A 7,583-nucleotide genomic window follows, 5' to 3' on the forward strand; every position below is an offset into this window, starting at 1 on the left:
TGTCTGGACTTGTTTTGTTGTTTGTTGTTATAGATATAACAGCTTCAATGAGCAGATATTACCAATGTTTAAGCTCACCCAAACTGATAACCTCTGAAGAGACATATTGTTGTTTTTCAGTGTTCCAATTACTGTATCATTTTGAGAATGACTATACAAAAAAGTTCTTAGTAAAGGCCCTGTTTTTATTTTAGTTCAGATATAACAGTAAAGCACAAAAACAACTAACAAAAAATCATTTTTCCTCACTGATGAAGTGGATCGAAATACAAATTTAGATGGAGACATGGATTTATTAACATGCAGACAGCTGAATATAAATTCATTCAGTGTACGAGCTGGAGATGAAATTCATTTACTATTTCACAAAGAGAAACTTGTCGTGCACACATGAATGATGTGATACAAACAGTACGCTTTATCAATTTACAAGTGATACATGCAGATTAAATGGAAAGACAAACACCCGACTGCACTGGAAAACATCAGAAAGTCAATATCTACAGTACAACTTCAGTTTATGTGTACTTTAACAGTACAGATATTTTTTTTTCTCAACCCAATGTCAGTATATAATGAGCCTGAGAGGTCTGACAGTGAGGCACAGATGCTTCAGTGACAGATACCATGGACCTGTCAGTGTTATAAACCAGTTCAGAATGAAAGGCTTGCTACTGAGGACATGAGCTTTCAGCTTCCAGCTTTCTACATTACTGAGGCCATTTTTGCATCTGACACTAAGGTTTCCAAAGCAGGGAATGAAATGAAAAAGTTAAAAGCTATCTGCTCTTTATAGTTGAGAACTCCCAGAATGTATTTCTATCACTTCTATGAATAAGTGGGTTTATCTGCGATTGAAATCAGTTCAACTCAGGACAATCCCAAACCTTTATTTATGGTTAACCCTTGGAGAGCAAGCTCACACAAAGTATAAAGTATGAAATTAAATGCAAATAAACTAAATCTAGGATAGTTTGTTACATGTTATTTTTATTATTTTTTTATGTATTGCTTTTGGTCCCTGTTTCATAGGTTTTGTTCTTAACTTACTTGCGTTAAATTTCTGTTCCTTTCCTTTGCCTGCCCAAAAACTTTTGGGCTCCAAGCCTGCCAGCATAATAATACACAGTGTAACTAACTGATTTAATTCAAAGTGCACTCATAATTAATTAACCAGATGATAATACTTCTACCAGGAGAGAAAGTTTTAAGAGTTTTCCCAACTCTGACATTTTGTTTTTACCTGACTGCTACCAGACATTTTCTTTGCTTTGTGAATTGTTTCAGGAAACCTTGATTTGCATAGCCCAGAGTCAATTTTTAATTCAAGAAGCTCCAAATTAACTATGTATGCTAATCACAATTACAGGTACATAATTGAGGACTCCCTTTGAAGTTTCAGGGCCCACACTGTCACACTATTAAGGAAGCATTGACTTCAAGAAACATCTTAAAGTAAGCAGAACATTTATTCACTTTCAAAAGAATTCAGAAACGTCAGATGACTTCTGACGTGTCACTCAAATCAACCTGGTTACAGTTCAAGTTCAAATTTGAAAAAAGAAAATTTGTTTTCAAAGGTTTTCCTCAAACATTTCTGGGACCCGTTTCACAAAAGTGCTTTGGAAGCACTGCCTTCACACAGACTGTAAATTGGTGCCAGCATCCTTTTTCACAAATGATTGTCACTTTCAAATTGCAGATACATTTGAGGTCTATTAGCCCTCTACATGCTCATGCACAGGTTGCAAATATGATGTTTCATTTTAACAGTTAAAAATGTCAAGACTAAAAATCTGAGCTTGCATGTTACAATATTGCAAGCATTTACTTAGGATACCTTTTCTAACATAGCAGCACACCTCCATCATACAATTAGCCAAATAGTTAATTATCTACTCAAAAAACCCTTTTTTATTAAATACCAACTCTACGTTTCAAAATCTAAAATAAAAAAAAACATTCTCAATATGAAGTCAAGTAGAGTCGATTATATAATAATTAGCAGCATGAAATAGCTGCCAGTGATCAATTAAAATAGGGGGAAATGTCTTCATGTTTCCTCCCACCTGCTCTGCTTCTGGCTGCGGTTGTTGGTGGAGGTCAGTCAGTTGTACAAGCCACTTTAGAACAAATGTGTTCGTATCAGTGGTTCTTGCATGTTGGTCATGATACTCTGAGGTGTGACTGAAGAGACACTTGTTAGAACTGAAACATTCCAAAGCAATTATATTATCTCAGTATTATGAACACTGTCTCTCTAAAATATTTCATATGTAAGCATGTTTATTTGAGCCTAGCTAGCTAACCTTGATTCAAATGTTTCCGAGTGGCCTTGAGTTTCTCCATTCAGAGAACAATGGTTACAGATTCCTGAAAGCACTTCATTCAAATATACCAAAGTGACATATTTTACAATACTTGTATAATATATATATATATATACATATATATTTATTTAACCTTTATTTAACCAGGAAAAGTCCCATTGAGTTACAGTAACTCTTCTCCCAGGGAGTCCTGGCCAAGACTGGCGGCAAAAAGTTATATATAAAAATATACGAGTATGTTATTCAATAAGCCAACAGGTTATTTGTGCATTGTGCTCGAACAAACTGTTTTCAAACTGTTTCAGAGGTTCAGCATTCTTGGAAAAAGCAGTTGACATAATCTCACCTCAAGATCCTTTTAATCAGTTTTCCGGAGCTATATTGGAATTAAAGTGATTATTTTGTCAACATGGGGAAAATGTTAGAAATACAAACTTTATAATATTTTATAACTGGTATTTTACCAATATCGGTTGTATTTATTTTGCTATTTTATGGCCCATAGTTAACCATAAAACTGAGTAAAATATATTGTATCAGTGTACAAATTGGTCTGGACCATTTAAAGTTCATTGAAATTGAAAAAATAAAAAATAAAAAGCTAAATCTGGCACAAGTTCCAAATGTGTCCATATAAACACTTAATTTACGAGGCCCATTGTGATTTCCCCAGTTCATACAGAAAATGCTTCACATTTTGTGGCTGGAAAGTATATCTAGAGTCTGAAAATAAAAACCACTGTAGGAGGTCTTGCTGGGTTGGGAGTGCAGTGATGTTGTTGCTCTGCAGGTAACCAGCCTGATTCCTGTGTTTTACCCTTTTGTTTTTTGCTGTTTCCTTGATGTCTGTGTGGTAACACATTGTAGGAAGGAATCACTTTGTGGTGGTCAGGGCAAGAGGGCAGGGGTTCAAACCTCCTTTGAACTCTGACTCTTACATTTGTAGTTCAGCTCTGTGATGTCCACATGCTCTGTGGTCACGCTCAGGGACATGCACAGCGATCACGCTGCTACATCTGTGAAGGGTGCCTTTGATGACTCAGTGTGTGATTGAAGACCACCAAAGGTCCATGTTTAAGACCTGTGGGGCTCGGCGTGATCATTTCCCTTTTAAGCAAATTCCTGTTTCTTTCTCTCTCTTCCCATCTGCCTCTCATTCTGGCGCTCTTTTAATCTCTCGTCTCTTTCAGACATTGTCTCGAAACGTCAACAGCTGGATGTTTGAGCTCTGCTTGTTCTGACACACATGTTCCTCTGTCTGCTAAATCCATGCTAACTGTGCCTTCTTCCTTAGAGATGCAAAGGCCATAACATTGGATATATTCCATAACACCAGGGGCCCTATGAGTGTCTCTCATATTGCACATGAAAGGTCTGTTCCGTCTGTGTTAAGCCTCTTAAAATACTAGAACTCATCTCAGAAAAAAACTGTGGTTGAATTCTTTGCATTAGAAATTGACGAAGTACAAACTGTAAAGTACAATTCTTCTCAATCAATGCAAGGCTGCTGGGAGAAACATTCTGCCCATTTTTCGTTTCAAACGGCTTCAAAAGTTTCCCAGTGTATCATTCTAATGAGTCACTGAACAGCGGTATAATATGGCTGTCTTACAAATCCTTCCTCCCTGCACACTGTGATCCCCCATACAAGGGTTTGAGCTATTAGTGCTTTCAATCATATTCCGCCCAAGGCTTGAGCTTTAAGACCAGCTGGAGAATATATTTAAGAAACACCTGTATTTGGTATCCAACCTTAGGACAGGGTGAAAGTCGTAAAGCCTGTGAGAGGGTATACAAATTAAGATCACTGGCACCACAAGTGATTTAATTATTCCAGCATGTTTGCATGGTGATATATTTGTGATAATGTTGGATCTGTCTTCTGTCAATAGGTTTTTACATTGATTGTATTTGGTTTCAGTACATACTTTTGAAGCCCCTGTGGAGAATTTTGCCCATCTTACAAATTTTTATTTATGGTATATATATTTGTGGAAAAATGAGACAATCACAGCTACAATTGATGCAGTTTAGCCTTTCGCTCATTCACTTCAGTGCCTTTGGTTTGATTCACTTGTAGGCAGGACAAAGGGGATGTATCATTGTACATTACTGTGAGCCAAAGTATCAAAATATGTGCAAGGCCTTTGAGGATACCAAAACAAACTCCAATCGTTTTTTTTTTTCTTGTGTCGGAGGACATTTATCAAATGCTAAAAAAATAAAATAAAAAAAGAATATCAGTCATTGAATCAGTTGTCAGTTCACCACTTTGGTCCAACAATTGGATGCATTGCTATTACATTTATTCTTTCCAGACTGAAGTGATCCTCTGACTTTTGTTTTTGTACTACCATTGAGGGAATCTTTTGGCCTCTTGAACTACTGGATTGTCATTAAAATCCTGTCCAGAGAAGGTGGCAGTTTCTGTTAGCAGATATTAGCATGCTAACCAGCTAAATTAAAATGGCGAGTGTGGTAACCATTACCTGCAAATCATCATCATGTTAACATTGTTGTTATGATCATGTTCGCACACCGAGGTAGCTCAAAGAACAGCTGTGCTTAACTCCAGCTGAGGGGACAGTGCTGTCAATTAGTTTGGATCTTTTCATTTGAAGATTATTATGTCACATGAGTTGATAACATGGTTGTTGACTTGCTTTTAAGCACGTCTATTTCTGTGACCCAGAGCCTGTATCAGTACATTATTCATCTTTATTCGGGTGAAAAAAAATAAAGCTAAATTACTGCTTGCTCCAGTTTTCTAATTAGCATTTTGTGAGCCTACGCAATTCATAACAGAACTTAAAACAAATAAATGAAACAAAAATAATTAAATTTGAGATTTAATCATCCTTACAAATCAAGATGAGTTCGGCTACGACCTTGAGCAAACAAAACAACAAAAACACACAGAGGGAAAACAATTGTTCATGTAACTTTTATTACCTGCCCGTAAACAAGGTGGAAGTCAGAGAAAATTATGTAACTGAGGTGTATGAACCCGTGTTTATGCAGATGAGCTATCATTTTCAGGGTGTCAGTTTTCTTCAAAGGGAAGGGAAAACTTCAAAGAGAATGTGCAGATAGTGGGTAGAATGGGTCATTTCAGTAACAAGAGACAAGCAGAGAATATCAGTCTTATGGCAAAGTCTTCCAGCACCAAATCCTCAGCTTAATGATGAGAATGAATAGAAGGATGCAAATGGCACACACTTTTCTCTCTATCTCTATGTTCTGCGTAGGGCTGCTTTGATGAATGTTTACAGCAAATAATTCCATTGCTACTGTCAGTGGATATATTTAAATAGTGTAGATGAGTCTGACTTAATAGCACATATATATATATATTTTTTTTGTAAAACAGGAAAATCTGCAAAATAACTTCTATTAGACATTTTGCAAGACAATGATACAGTAATTCCCAAGTTGAGACTCTCTTTTGATGTCTTGTGAAAACATCCAAAATGACAGCTTCTCATAAGCTTAGAAACACAGCCCCGTTTTCAGCTTTGTGACAGTTTTTTCAGATGACTCACTGGGCTTGTTATTGGTTTATTTATCTATAGAAGTGGTAGAATGTGTTTTGACTGGTTTTCACTGGACAGCGCCGTCATTTCAAATAGAACGCTTTTAAAAAATACACAAGAAACACTATATGCAGAGCCAAAAGAATGCAAAGTTACTGCTTTGAGCTTTGAGTAAGCTATGAGTAAGCTAAACATAACCATAAAACTGCATGCTTTAGTTACAATAAAACAGTCAGTGAATGTTTTTAGATGCATTTAGTATGAACATAAATGGGCATTTTGCAACTATGCAAAAATGGTCATTATGTTGCTACAAATGTAATCTTTCAACATGTTCTGTTCCGAATAGGTAGTATATTGGTTTATAGAATATTGGTCTAGCCTTGGGCTGGCACAGTGGTCCAGCGGTTAACACTGTTACATCACTGCATGAGCCTTTTGTGTTTGAACCTGCTATCCGGGTGGGGCCTTTCTGTGTGGAGTTTGCATGTTCTGCCTGTGTCTGCGTGGGTTTCTACCACACACACAGGCAGGTTAACTGGTGACTCTAAATTGCCTGTTGGTGTGAATGTGAGCGTGGATGGTTGATCCATGGTGGTGATGAACTGGTATGAGCTGTTCATTTCCACCTTCAGAAGTGGTGCTTACCATGTTGTGTCAACCAGCATTTTCTGCACAATTTCATGCCATATTCTGATTGATTGGTTTGTACATGAGTCAGAGCAACAGTCACCTTGTGAGAAGTTGCTCCTTTATTTCTGACACTGTCATAATTTGGACTTTATTTGGTTTAAGCTTTAATCCTGCTTTAATTCTGCTGTCAACATGTACAGCGACCTTTACAGTACAAGTTGGCTGAGCTGTATTGTATGAATACAGAGGAGATGGATTTAAACTCTAATATATCCCTGCTTCTATGTCCCATAAGTTGATTATAACCAATGTAAAGAGACACTGAGAGAGAAAGAGAGAGCGGGCGAAAGAGAAATGCTTTCGTGTACTACAACAAAATTTTCATCAGTGTACAATATATCGATCTGCTCCTGTTTATGTGCAACAGAAACAATCTCCAGTCCAGCGGCAGTGTTGGCTGTCCTCCGCTCTGTTCTGGGCAGAGTGGGCATAATGACGAGGGAAGAGCAGGGCGAGATGCCAGGCAAGAAATCAATACCTCAGGAAATAAGATGCAAACCCAGCAGCTGCTGCAGAGAAACTGATTTAATGTGTATGTGTTTGTGTGTGTATGCGAGAGAGTGTGTGTGAGTCTGCATGTGAAGTGCAACTCAAAAGTCCTGTCGAGAGGGCTGAACTGAAACAAATTACATTTTCAAACAAGGTCAGTGTTCAAATATATGTGTGTGTCAGGAAAGGAAGAAGAGGAAGACGCTGTAGTTCTCACAATAAGCTGATATGTATAATTTAACTGTCCATGCATTGCTTTTCTTGTTGTACACAAAAATGCCAGCATGCAGGTCTGTCTTGGATACTGAATAGGCAACAACAATGGTACATTGTATTGTGAACTAGTCAGTGCATTGTGTGAAGAAAATAAGGATGATGGTGATGAGGAGGATGTAAGTAACTAATCATGTGGCACAACAAAGGGAGGTGAAATGTCTTGGATGTTATGTTAAAACCGACGTCTTGTATAATGTACAAGAGGGAGCAGCCAGGAAAGTCTATTGCCCATCGCTTTCTACATAAATGATACACTAAACTT

Source organism: Dicentrarchus labrax, unplaced genomic scaffold, assembly GCF_905237075.1.
Source record: "Dicentrarchus labrax unplaced genomic scaffold, dlabrax2021, whole genome shotgun sequence".
Lineage (NCBI taxonomy): Eukaryota > Metazoa > Chordata > Actinopteri > Moronidae > Dicentrarchus > Dicentrarchus labrax.